The following is a 14,726-nucleotide window of genomic DNA, read 5'->3' on the forward strand; positions in this document are numbered from 1 at the left end:
CATATTATACTCAGCTTCTCAAGTTCCTTATAGGCAAGTGATTATATGCTTTAGCTCTTGTGGGCTAGCTAATGAGTTTATAAACTGTTCCAATGCTTCACGTACCCTCCATCCTGCATCACAGGTGCCCTGTTTTTTTCCAGAGGGCCACGTGCTCTATGTGTAAAAAGCATGCTTCATTTATGTGAGCTGTCTTTTCTAAATAATACATATTCCTCACCAGAATTGATTCAGTCATGTCATTTTCCAGATACACAGTTGTTACTTTCAACCCCTGAAGATGTATCAGTGTTTCTACTAATGAATCTAATGACCTCTGTGAAATTATAAAGTCAAGACAACTTGCCCAGCACTTGAAGAATAACAATTAAAAATTTTTAAAGTTATGTATTGAAATTGAATGATTTGATTTGAAGTAAAAATATGAATTGAAGCTAATTAACCATGAGACTCACGTGTGCTTTTTCCCTAATAATAATTGTATAACATAATTATCTTGAATAATTCTAAAAGGGGATATGGTGCAAAGAATAACAGAGAGTATGGTAATTGTTATAGGAAGTGAATTTCATTTTTTATTCCTTAAAAATGTAGATGAAAGATAAAAGAGTTTTTAAAAGTCTTCAAAGTTGTGTATAGTTTTTCTAATTGTGAATTAAATGTCTGCTACGCTCATTTAATTTTACTATGCCAATGGATAGGTAAAATAATTATCAGTAGAATTACAAAGCACTTAGTATATTTAAACAAATAATGAGGTGACAACATTAGGCTGACATAGATTTTTAAACATAACAGCATATATTAGATATTCACATACTATGTAAAATCCTATGTAAAATATAGGGCTTCTTTTTCAAAATTTTTAAAACTTTTGTTGTGCCTCAGTGTCCTCTAGAAAATGGAGGCAGTGATCTCTAAATTGCATGGATTATTTAGGAATAAGATGAATTAATGTCTTGGAGGGCATTTAGCATAGTACCTGACACATAATGACTATTCATTAAGTGGAAATTATTATTATTATTATTACTGATAAAAATAAGTTAGCATTTCTGTACCAGATGAAAAAATACTAGTCTTGGTGTTAATGAATGATGCATAAAGATATGTTTCTCAAAGAGAGAAAGAAATAAAAATTAGAAAAATAAAAATGTAATAAAATATCTCAAAATATCTGAAATAGGGGCTAAGAGATTGTTGGGGTTTCTGTAAATTATGTCATTGCTTTTTACAGACTAGCCTTTAAAAATGTCTTTATCTCTTGGAGGTCCCTTCATGGCTCAGTGGATATGAAATTGACTAGTATCTAAGAGGGTGCAGTTTTGATCCCTGGTCTCGCTCAGTGGGTTGGGGATCCAGTACTGCTGTGAGTTGTGGTAGAGGTTGCAAATGTGGCTTATATCCTGTGTTGCTTTGGCTGTGGTGTAGGCCAGCAGCTGTAGCTCTGATTGGACCCCTAGCCTGGGAACTTCTATATGCCACTGGTGTGGCCTTAAAAAGCAAAAAAAAAAAAAGTCTTTATCTCTGGGTGACAGATATCCCAAGCAATCTACTTTACCAAAGATAACCTGGGACCAAAACTGAGGTGTGTATAGACAAGCCATAAGGTTTTTTTTTTTTTAAATGATAATTAACATTTTATAGATTGATTTTAAATCACGTACCTAAATGGATAATATAATCTGGCTGTGACTACAATTTGAGTGAACACTTCCAACCTCCATCTGCTTCTGACTAAGAGCTACTGATTTACTTGTACGCTGACGGTACCACAGAGTATGAGTAGGAGATCTGAGCTATTTACAGCAGTTGGGACAAAGATACACTAAAGACAGGACCTGCGCAGAATGTGCCATTTGAAAACTCTAAGTATGTTGATTGATTTTTTTTAACTGTCTTTTCACTATGGCAACTATATATTATTATAAAAACCTGTTCAGACAAGTTTCTGACATACAGTGGTTGCCAAAAACTTGTGTAAAACACCTCCCTGATTCATCTAAGACATTCAGAGGCATATTTAATTTGACATTCAAGGATCTTTGATTCCATATATTTCATGTAATAACTGAAGTAAATGTAAAATATAGGGAATCGGGATTTGTTTGAGATGGATGGACTGATGGATGGATGGAAGGAAGAAAAGAAGGAAGGGAGAAGAAAGGAAGGAAAAAGGAAGGAAGGAAGAAAAAAGGAAGGAAGGAAATCCTGAGAGTGAGCATAATAAATTTTGCATTCCTTGATCCTCAGGAAATCCTGAGAGTGAGCATAATAAATTTTGCATTCCTTGATCCACACGAAAGCTATCCAAGAATATTTAAGTCGGAGTTCCCATTGTGGCTCAGTGGAAATGAATCTGACTAGTATCCCCGAGGATGAAAGTATAATCCCTGGCCTCACTCAATGTGTTCAGGATCCGGCGTTGCCATGAGCTCTGGTGTAGATGGCCAAAGCGGCTTGGATCTGGAGTTTCTGTGGCCGGTGGAGTAGGCCAGCAGCTGCAGCTCCAATTCAGCCTCTAGTCTGGGAACCTCCATGTGCCACCGGTGCAGCCCTAAAAAGACAAAAAAAAAAAAAAAAAAAAAGAATATTTAAGTCTTTTAGCCAATAAGGAAATGAATAGGTGTGTGAAACCAGTGAAAATAATAATAATGTTAAATAAGATGTTTTTAATAATAGTGGAAATTAAGATTTGGTATTGACAGAATATTCCTGACACTGAAACATCTTCTTAAAGTGTAGGATAGAGATACAAGTGGAAAAGATGCTAATCCAGAAAACAAAAATATCAGTAAGCAGACATACTGTTTGATCATAAGATAAAGAACAAAAGATACAAGAATTAAGTATGACATTATTCCAAGTGCCGTGTTTATAGGAACATGTGCTAGGCAGTCTCTTTGGGGCATAGTCAAGCGGGGTGGGGGGAAATGATAGCCTTTTCTTAGAGTTACTTTTCTATTTCTGGCTTCTGCATGGTTGCATAAGTAGTTAAAGATGATCACTAAGTTCTATTGGTTTATGTTTAATGCTGTGTTAAGAGAGTTTTAAATGTTTTTTCAAGTAATTTTAAAAATTGCACAGATAATGCCGAAAAAAATTATACAAAAAGGAGTCTGTCATCATAGAATGCATTAGTGTCATGGAAATGCCATTACACTTGTGATGACATTACACGGCACTGCCACAGTAGCCAGTACAGCAACAGCATGCAAAGATCTCTTTGTCTTTAGCTTCAGATTAAAGTTACACACAACTTTCTACTGAAAGGAATTTTGCACACAAATGATTTACATGTAGCAGAGATAATTAAAGCTCAGCATTTTATGATTTCTTTGAACTTAAAATATCTTGTTTTTGTCATTGAAACTAGTGTTTAAAATAGCTTACTTATTAACTAACTTTGAAAGAAGAAAGAATAAAACCACTTGTAGTCAAGAAAAGCTAAGCAGATTAGAAAAAGTGAACTATAAAAATTCACAAAAGAAAGTATATGGATAACTCAAATTTAAGTGCTTTTTAGTTGCGCTCAAGACAGAGCACCATAGTAATAGAAAAAATTTAACTAGAAAAAAGAATACTAACAACAGGATCAAAAGTTTTGAATACCTACAAAATTCTGCCTCAAGCTAAATTGAAATGACAGGGACTAGATTTATTTTCAACCCTGAAACAAAAATTAGAAAAATATATGAACCAATAATTTTTTTTTTTTTGTCTTTTGTCTTTTTGTTGTTGTTGTTGTTGTTGTTGTTGTTGCTATTTCTTGGGCCGTTCCCGCGGCATATGGAGGTTCCCAGGCTAGGGGTTGAATCGGAGCTGTAGCCACCGGCCTACGCCAGAGCCACAGCAACGCGGGATCCGAGCCGCGTCTGCAACCTACACCACAGCTCACGGCAACGCTGGATCGTTAACCCACTGAGCAAGGGCAGGGACCGAACCCGCAACCTCATGGTTCCTAGTCGGATTCGTTAACCACTGCGCCATGACGGGAACTCCTGAACCAATAATTTTAAAGAGACTAGAAATCAAGCAATGAAGTATAGTGCTTTCTGAGGTATGGAAAGCAAAAGTGAAGTTCCCCTCGTGGCTCAGTGGTTAACGAATCCGACTAGGAACCATGAGGTTGTGGGTTCAATCCGTGGCCTTGTTCAGTGGGTTAAGGATCTGGTGTTGCTGTGAGCTGTGGTGTAGGTCACAGAGATGGCTCGGATCTGGCATTGCTGTGGCTCTAGCGTAGGCTAGCAGCTGTAGCTCCGATTGGACCCCTATCCTGGGAACCTCCATATGCTGCGAGAGCAGACCTAGAAGAGGCAAAAAAGACTAAATACATAAATAAAAGAAAACAAAAGTGAACTTAACAGTTGCCCTGAAATAGTGCCTTATGAGGTTTTTCCAGGCTATGGCACAGGAAGAGGAACCTTGGTTCAGTCTAGCAAACTCAAAGAACTTTTTTTTTGCAATAATTTGATGAATATATATACACATGTATACATACACACACACATAGACACACACCCCACACGCCTGTGTATCAGCAGCTAAATTCACAAAGGATATTTCCAGCATCTCACGCAATATAAGAGATAAAAGTAAGAAATAAATATAATAAAATATAACATAAGAGGAAAACCCTTATCTTTTTTGTGTGTGTGATGAGCATTCTTTAGATTTTACTCTCAACAATTTTCCTACATAACATAAAGCAGTGTTGATTTTAATCATAAGTACATTGCATCACTAGTATTTATTTATCTTTTAATTGGAAGTTGTTACCTTTTGATTGCCTTCATCCAGTTCTCCCTTCACCTGCCACCTGCCTCTGATAACCACAAATCTGATCACTTTTTCCATAAATTTGTCTGTTTGCTTCTTTTTAAAATATAGTTAACCTTCAACTCTGTTAGTCCCCCGTTGTACAGCATAGGGATTTGATATTTCTCTACATTTCAAAAATGATCACCATGATAAGCCTAATTATGATATATCACCAAAGATAGTGCATTGCTATTGACTGTATTCCCCACACAGTGCATTTCATATGTGTGACTTATTTATTTTGAAACTGGGAGTTTGTACCTCTTCATCTCCCTCACCTACTTTTATTCACCCTATCCGCTTTCCTCCGGCCACTATTTGTTTTCTGTATCTATAGTTTTGTTCCTGTTCCTGTTTGTTATGTTTGTTCATTTGTTTTATTTTTTACATTTCGCACACAAGTGAAATAATGTAGTATTTGCCTTCCTCTGTTTAACTTATTTCACTCAGCGTAACACCTACTAGGTCCATCCATGTTGTCACACATGGCAAGATTTCATTCTTTTTATGGCTGAGTAATATTCTAATATATGTCACATATATAATCACATTTTTATCCATCCGTTTATTGAAAAGCACTTAGATTGCTTTCATATCTTAGGTATTATAAACAGTGCTGCAGTGAACAGAGGAGTGTATATATCCTTTTAAATTAGGGATTTTATTTTCTTTGGATAAATACCCAAGAGTGGAATTATGGAATCATATGGTAGTTCTATTTTTAATTTTTTGAGGAACCTCCATTCTGTTTTTTTATAGTGACTGCACCAACTTGCATTCCCATCATCAGTACACAGGGGGTCCCTTTTCTCCATATTCTCACCAACATTTGTTACTTGTGGTCTTTGATAAGCTCTTCTGACACTTGTGAGGTGATATCTCATTGTGGTTTTTATTTGCGTCTCCTTAATTATTAATGATGTTGAGCATCTTTTCATGTGCCTGTTAGCCATCTCTATGTCTTTTTTGGAAAAATGTCTTTTCAGATCCTTTCCCTATATTTTAATCAGGTTGTTTTCTTGAGGTTGAGCTATGTGAGTTCTTTGTATATTTGGGATATTAATTCCTTATTAGAGGTATCCTTTGCAAATATTTTCTCCCATTCAGTACGCAGACTTTTCATTTTGTTGGTAGTTTCCTTCGCTGTGCAAAACCTTTTCATTTTGATGTAGTCCCATATGATTACTTATATTGTTTCCCTTGCCTGAGGAGATACATCCAAAAATATATTGCTAAGACCTGTGTCAAAGAGTTTGCCTGTGTTTTCTTCTAGAAGAAGAAAGTTTTGTTTCACGTCTTAGATTTAAATCTTTAGTTAGTTTTGATTTTATTTTTGTTTATGGTATGAGAGAGTAGTCCAGTTTTAGTCTTGCACATGTAGATGTTGGGTTTTCCCAACACCGTTTATTGAAGAGGTTATCTTTTCCTTACGTATATTCTTACTTCATTTGTCATTTCTAGGATATCTATTCTGGTCCATTGATCTATGTGCCTATTTTTGTGCCAATATTGTGCTATTTTTATGACTATATATTTGTAATATATTTTGAGATCAGGAAATGGGATGCCTCTAACTTTGTTCTTCTTTCTCATGATTGTTTTGGCTATTTGGGGTCTCTTATATTTCCATACAAATTTTAGAATTCTTCTAGTTTTGTGGGAAAAAAAATGCCCTGGGTATTTCAATAAGAATTGCATGATCACTTTAACAATATTAATTCTTCTGATCCATGAACATGGTATATATTTCTGTCTGTGTCATCTTTAATTTTGGGCCTTTTACCTCCTTAGATTTGTTTCTAGGTATTTTATTATTGTGGATGAAATTATTAAGGGGTTTGTTTTCTTGATTTCTCTTTCTGATAGTTACTTGTAGTGTATAGAAATGCAACATCTTTCTGTATTTTAATTTTGTGTTCTGCATCTTCATTGAATTCACTGATGAATTCTAGTAGGTTCCTGGTGGCATCTTGAGGATTTTCCATGTATAGTTTGTGATCTTCAAACAGTGAAACTTTGAATTCTTCCTTTCCAGTTTAGATTCTTTTCATTTCTTTTTTGGATTGCTGTGTCTAGGACATCCAATACTATGTTGAACACAAGTAGTGAGAGTGGGCATCCTTGTTTGTTCCTGATCTTAGAGGAAATGCTTTCAGCTTTTCATCATTAAGATGTTGTCTGTGGGTTTGTCAAATATGGCCTTTATCATGTTGAGGCATATTCCCTCTATACTCACTTTGTTGAGAGGTTTTATCATGTATAGATTTTTATCAAAAGCTTTTTATGTATCTATTGAAATGATCATATGTTTTACATTATTCAGTTTGTTTAATGTGATGTATCACATTAATTTAACAACTACTAAATGAACTTCTCTAGAAAAGGCCACAATTAGAAATAAGAAAATTACAAGTGAGAAAGCTCACTGGTAAATGCAAAGATAATGTAAAAATAAGAAATCACTCATTGACAAATATGATATAAAGATAACATTATCCTTTATGTAAAAAAATAATGTTTATTTTTTTTACAGAAGAGCTATTCAAACTAATAGGTATATTCAGTAAGTTTACAGAATACAAGATCAATATACAATAATTAATTGTGCCTCTGTATAATAGCAGTGAACAATCAGAAATTAAAGTTTTGTAAAATATCAATTACAAAAGAGCCAAAATATAGAATACTTAGGAATGAATCTTTTAAAAAATACATGATAGGCCTATGCATGGACAACTACCAAACAGTCCTGAAAGAAATTAAAGAAGACCTAAATAAATGGAAAGATAACTGTTCATGAGACTCAAGAGTTAATGTTGTTAATACGTCAGTTTTTGCTAGATTGAGAAATCAGAACAGTCCCAATCAGAACCCTAGTAGGCTTTTTTTTTTTTTTTTTTTTTTGGTAAAAGTTGACTCCCTGGTTCTAAAATTCATATGAAATGCAAGTGACTTGTAATAAAAAATTGTTTTTGAAAAAGAAGGACAAATTGAGTCGAATACTACCTATTTTCAAGAATTATATCTGAAGGAATCAAGATGATATATTATGGGTGTGAACATAGACAAATTGATCATGGAAAAGTTTCAGAAATCAGAAATTGACCTTCATGTATACAGGCAAATATGCAAAGGTAATTAATTCACTAGAGAAAGGGTAGTGTTTTAATAAATGACATTGGAAAAATTGGATCTCCATCTGCAAAACAAAAAGCTTTGGACCGTACTTTGCATCATAGTCAAAGTAACTAAAAATTAATCATAGACCTAATTCTAAAACCTAAAACTGTAAAACTTCTAGAAAAACATAAGAGAAAACATTTGTGAATTTGAATTAGGCAAAATTTTCATAGATATGATACCAAAAGTATAATCTATAAAAGATCAAAATGTATAATCCAATATATAATTGGTTTTCATCAATGTTAAAAATATGTTCTTCAGAAGACACTGATTGGAGAATGAAAGCACAAATCACAGGCCTAGAAAAATTATTTTCAAAAATGTATCTGATGAAACATTTTTATCACAAATATAGAAAGAACTCATAAAACTGAGTAGTAAAGAAAACAAACCAATTTTAAAAGTGGGCAAAGACTAAAGTTTGCATTTCCTCAAAGAAGAGATATGGATTGCACATAAACACATGAAAAAATGATCAACATCATTGCTGGTTAGGGAAATGTAAATTAAAACCACGCTGAGAAACTCTGTGTACCTATTAGAAAGGCTAAAAATTTTAAAACTAACCATAACAAATTTTAGTGGAAATGTGAAATAACTAGACACAGACGTTTCTGATGACAATGTAAAATGTTAACATTCACTTTGGGAAAATAATTATCAGTTTTTTAAAAATATTAAATATGCATTTAACCATATGATCCAGTCATTGCTCTCCTACATATTTACTCAAGATAATTGAAACCATATGTCCATACAAAGACTTGTACATTCATAGCAGCTTGTTTATAAAAGCCAAAAGCTGGAAACACCCCAAATATCTGTCAACAGGTGAAAGGATATGTAATTAGAATACTATTCAACAATAAAAAGAGAATTGATACATTATTTAGGATAAATCTCAATAATTATGCTGAAAGAAATAAACTAGAGAAGAAAAGAGTACGTATGATTCCATATACATGCAATTCTAATAAATGAAACATGTGTAGCGACTGAAAACAGGTTGCCTGGGAGTGTGAGGTGGCAGTGGTTAAAGGAGGTACTACGAAGGTCATGAGGACACTTGGGGGGATGATGTATATTTTAATCATCTTGATTGTTATGGTTTCACAGACGTCTGTGTGGGTCAAAACTTATTAAATCATATACTTTAAATATATGCCATTTATTATCTGTCAATCATATTTCACGAAAACACTATGCTTAAAATTATTATAAGAATACTGAATACTTGCTGTGTTTTTCCCTTTTAAAAATGTGTTTCAAAATAATTAGATAGTATGATCAAATTGTCTTCAAAGAGTTAACAGTTTTCAAAGTGATTCAGGCTTATTTTTATCTAAGAATTGGGAGAATTGGATAGGAAAATCAGTCTTTACATTAATAAAATCCTGTTTTAAAAATTCAGAGGAGGAAATGTTTATTTGTGGTTGAAAGAAATAGCCATGTATTCATGGTAGAGTTGACATTTCAACCACACCTTGAAAAATGGTCATGATTTCAACAGAGAAAGATAAGAAACAGAGCTTCTAGCTACATGGAAGACAAAGAACCAAGGCAAAGCATTGAGAGATGATGGAACATGTTTTAGGGAATAGCAATTAATGCAGTTAGAGTAGCAGGTTTGGGGTATGAAGGATCTTGTGGAAGATAAGCTTATGAAAAGAGGGTAGAGCAGATGGCACTTTTGGGCTGCAATTCTGTTTCCTCTTTGAATATTTCTTTGACTTCCACAAGCAGAACTAATCAATCTTGACCTTGTATTCCCCTGCCACTTAACCCCATACTCTGTTACAATACCTGTGACATTTTATCACATCATGTGTGTGTGTGTGTGGGACTGGCTTCATGCATAGGTACTCTCCTTTAAAAAAGGACAACATTTGGGTCATTATAAATGGTCAATAACAAGTGCTGTTAACACTAAAAAAATGAAAATCTAGCTTATCATGATCAGAGAAGACAAGTGGAATTTGACCTGCTCCTATAAACAATGAGTAGGTTTGGATAAGATGAAGCATAGAGAGAAGGGCATTTCATAAAATAGAGAGCATAGAGAGAAGGGAGAATGTCTATAGTAAAGTGTGTTGGGGGATATAATAAGGAGTACTGAGAATTCAGCTTTACAGAAAAACAAGTTTTTATTGTTTGTCATCATTTAGCTCAAGCAAGAAGAGGAGACACATGCTATATGTTTAAAGTGAAAAAAATAGGATATTTCCCTCCATTTTCTCCCTTGGATGTTATAGTAGTGCTCTAATCAATCAGAAGAAGAAAGAATTTTATAAGTTATTAACAAAATATATCCAATATCTGTTTTGAGAATATTTATTTTTCTTATAGTTAAGATGTATACATGTTATACCAATATAGAATTAAGAGTAATATTATATTTGTCATGGACATTATGTTCTGCTGCCATTGTGAACCTGTGATGGTCTGTGAGTTAAAAATGATTGAGAAACAGTGACCTAGAATTTTAGTACTTTGAGACAGGACTCATGCTTAATTTAGCTTGGTAAGCAGTACCCTGGCATTCTAGAAAGAAAGCTAGCCTTACAAATCATAACACCAGGATTTGAATCCCACTTTAATTTTAAAACTTGTTCAGTGACCTTTAAACAAGGTAGTTCCCCTATCAGATCCTTTTTATCATTTGTTAAATTGGGATAAAAACAGTAATGACATCATATCATTAATATGAGAATATGTGGCTTAAATACGCCTCCATGTATGCACACCCCTCCCCCCACAAACACACACATACACACACACACACACACACACCCCAGGAGAGACCAGGTAGCTTTTCTGGCACACATTTTCTGGCATCATATTCTTCATCTTGCATAGATAGATGGCATAATACTCTGTAGATAATAGGCTGACATTTGTTACTGAAAGAATCAATGGGATGATTGAGAACCACTGAAAAATTCTTTGTCTTCTATTATGGTGTTCAACTTAGTATATCTAGAGAATGGCCTGTGAAAACAACCTTTTTATCTCTATGTGTTTAAGTAAAAAAGCAAAGGTAAAACTTCATTTCTTCTTAGATTATGTGTCTTAAAGATACATAAGAGCTAAATATGCTAGGAGATTTGATTTTATCTTATAATCATTTAATTTGAATTTTAATTCCATATATTTTAATTTTAGATAGACCCTGTGACATGTAAGTGCTGGCTCTCCAAATATTGTTAGCTCATCCTGTTGTGGTATGTGTCCTGAGAGCTCAGGCTTCTCCTGCTTATCAATCTTCTCCTATAGAGACAGAAGCTTTTGTCATAATTTGGAGAACATTCTGGAGGAATGTTGATAGTTTACAAAAGTAGGTTTGTAACTGGTCTTAAGATTTAGAAAAGAAAATGAAGACGTAATAAGATATGAAGTCATATCTTAAGAATGAAATATGGGGTGTTAAAACTGTATTCTACAATTAAACACAGTTTTAAACAATAATTTGTACTAATTTGTTTCAAAGAAGAATACTCACAAGTATAAGAATTATTTAGGAGTTCTGTTGTGGCAGAGTAAGTTAATAACCCAATATAGTATCCATGAGGATGTGGGTTTGATCCCTGGCCTCACTCAGGGATTAAGGATCCTGCTTTGCCGTGAGCCGAGATGTAGGTCACAGATGTGGCGTGAATCTGGTTTGCTATGGCTGTGGCATAGGCCGGAAGCTGCAGCTCCAATTTCATCTCTAACCCAGGACCTTTCATACACTGCAAGCGTGGCCCTAAAAAGAAAAAGAAAAGAATTATTTAAATTAGCATACCATTTATAAATAGTTTCATGGAATGCTTAAAACTAAACACATTCAATTACAGTTTGGATTACACTGCTATTTCACTTAGTAAACTGTTCAAGTTGATTAGAATAAAATTGTAAAATAAATTCAGCACAGTCCACATTATAGAATCTGAATTAGAGAGGCTCAAATTTATTATACATTTATAAAGACTATGAAAAGAATTAAAAAATTAAAAAAAAATGAAAATTGACATTTGAAAAAAAATTTATCTCAATATTTGATCTAGACTTACAGATGAGTTTTCCTTCCCTCTCTTTTGGAGACACTTGGAGCTCTCAACTCCTCTCATGATCATACATACCTGAGATGTCCCAAGTGGGGAAAAGAAGAACTTTTTTCCATTATAAAACCATCAAAGAGTTCTGTTTTCATGTTGGCAAGTGAAAAGCTGTGCTTTTCAGTGAAGCTTTTTAGGCCTTTCTCAAAAGAGCATTTTGAGGGAGAATGTAATGTTTAACTAATAACTAAATACTTTGAAAATAACTGTTCAGTACTATATACAATAGCCAAGACATGGAAACAACCTAAATGCCCATCAACAGAGGAGTAGATAAAGAAGATGTGGTACATATACACAATGGAATATTACTCAGCCTTTAAAAGGAAATAAATAATGGCATTTGCCAGAAACATGGATGGACCTAGATATTATCATGACAAGTGAAGTCAGTCAGACAATGAGACACCAACATCAAATGCTGTTACTTACATGTGGAATCCAAAATAGGACACAATGAACTTCTTTGCAGAGCAGATACTGACTCACAGACTATGAAAAACTTGTGGTTTCTAAATGAGATGGATTGGGGAGTAGGGGGGTGCACTGAGGGTTTGGGATGTAAATACCATAAAATTTGGTTGTAATGATTGTTGTACACCTATAAATGTAATAAAATTCATTGAGTAATTTAAAAAAAACACTTTGAAAAGATGCCACTTTGTACAAAGAAAGAACATAAAATGTTGAAATAATTTTGTTTAATTTTGGGATTTTTTGGTTGAATCTCACAGTTCTATGTTTACAAGTTCTTTTAAAAGCCTGGTTTTCTGTGGTTGGTGTTCATTGTTAGATGTTCAGTGAATATTTGTGAAATTTAGGAAGGTTAAATTTATGACCTATAATATGTCAAAATTCATTATAGGAAAACCTAAACATGTCTTTAAAATATACTCTAACAATTCAAAAACTATTTGTGATGCCTTCTGGAAGGGCAAATTTGTTAACTTTTTTTTTTTCCCCAGGGAATTCATTTGTACCAGATTGTTAGGAAATAATGACACATCCATTTCTAGTGTCTGGTTTTATTTTTTTATTGTGTGTTATAAATACTCTAGATCTAGAGTGCTTCCCATTTAAAAAATAATCCAGGAATTTTGGAGTAGAAATGGACTTGAGAGTTTATTTTTCCCAACTTCCTCCTACTATTGATAAGGGATTTTTTTTCCCAGAAGGGAAAAGTGACTTTTTTAGTGCCTGTATGTCTAAGAAGAAAAGGACAAGAATTATTTTTCTTTTCTACCTGGTACAGGAAGTACTCAATAAAAAATCCCCAAGAAGGAAGAGTCACTTCAGTGTGGTTTGAAGTACATATAATTGAAACATTAATTAGCATTTTGGTTCTTCTGTCATTGACTAAGGAGATTGGTTAAGGTGAGACTTTCCCTGTGAAATAGAGATGCTGGGAGAATGTGAGGCCCCATCCCAGACCCTGGCATTAACCACATCCTTATCGCTGGGCAGGAATTTTCAAGGAGATTTAATGTACATACCATTGGGACAAAAGAATTGGTGATGGGCATATTTCACTTGAAAATAAAAACCAAACTTCATCCCATTGCTCTGATTTGGTTTTGAGCATGTTATTCATTTTTTAAAAAATTCAAGCAGCACTAAAGATATTTGTGTCTCCTTTTTAGAAGAGATTTTGCGGCATAAGTCAGCTAGTTTTTTCCTTCCACACTCCTCTGTCTTTTTGAAAGTCATCATTCTTTCATCCATTGTTTATTGAACATTTCTATGTTACAGGTGTAGTGGCAGCTTATTAAAATATTAAATCAAAAATACTTGGTCTCTGTCCTAAAGAAGGAGGGAGTTTATTCCTTGAGAGGTTGCAATACACCATTTTTGCTCCCAATTTTCCCATGGCATCTGTACTTTCTGTTATAAAATTTGACACAGTAGTCATATAGTAGAGAAAATACAAAATGATAGAAATCATAGGAGGGTTTCACGTCATTTGTTTATCCATTTATTCAACAAGTCTTTGTTGAGTACCTCCAGTAGGGACTTTAAGAGTACCTGCTCTATCAGAGAACCAGGCTATGTGAGTTTGGATATACCAGTGAGTAAAATACTCAATGATCCTGCCTTCATAAGATCACATTCTAGTGGGTGAGACCAATAGTGACCAAGAAACATAAATAAATTACAGAGCATGGTAGAAAGTGACAAGTGCTCTTTTAAAAGAAAATAGAAGAGTAGGGGCAATCACATGTGTGGGAAGGAGAAAAGAAAAGGGGTACAGCTTTAAATAGTGTGGTCAAGAGATGTCTCATTGTGAAGGTAACTTTTTTTTTTTTTTTTTTTTGGTCTTTTGAGGGCTGCAACTCTGAATATGGAGGTTCCCAGGCTAGGGGTCTAATCAGAGCTGTAGCTGCTGGCCTACACCATAGCCACAGCAAGCCAGATATGAGCCACATGTGTGACCTACACCACAGCTCATGACAACACCGGATCCTTAACCCACTGAGCAAGGCCAGGGATCAAACGTGCAACCTTATGGTTCCTAGTCGGATTTGTTTCCATTGCACCAAGACAGGAACTCCATGAAGGTTACTTTTGAACATAGTCTTGAGGGCAGTTGAAATGAAAATCCAAGAGTTAGGGTACCATGGGGTTTGA

At 34.3% G+C, this 14,726-nt stretch overlaps 1 protein-coding gene across 5 annotated transcripts in view; it reads left to right on the top strand.

The window, feature by feature from the left end:
- Nucleotides 1–14,726, top strand: part of ADGRV1 (adhesion G protein-coupled receptor V1) — a 574,200-nt gene that overhangs the window by 380,110 nt on the left and 179,364 nt on the right. The window lies entirely within an intron of this gene.

This window comes from Sus scrofa, chromosome 2, assembly GCF_000003025.6.
Source record: "Sus scrofa isolate TJ Tabasco breed Duroc chromosome 2, Sscrofa11.1, whole genome shotgun sequence".
Lineage (NCBI taxonomy): Eukaryota > Metazoa > Chordata > Mammalia > Artiodactyla > Suidae > Sus > Sus scrofa.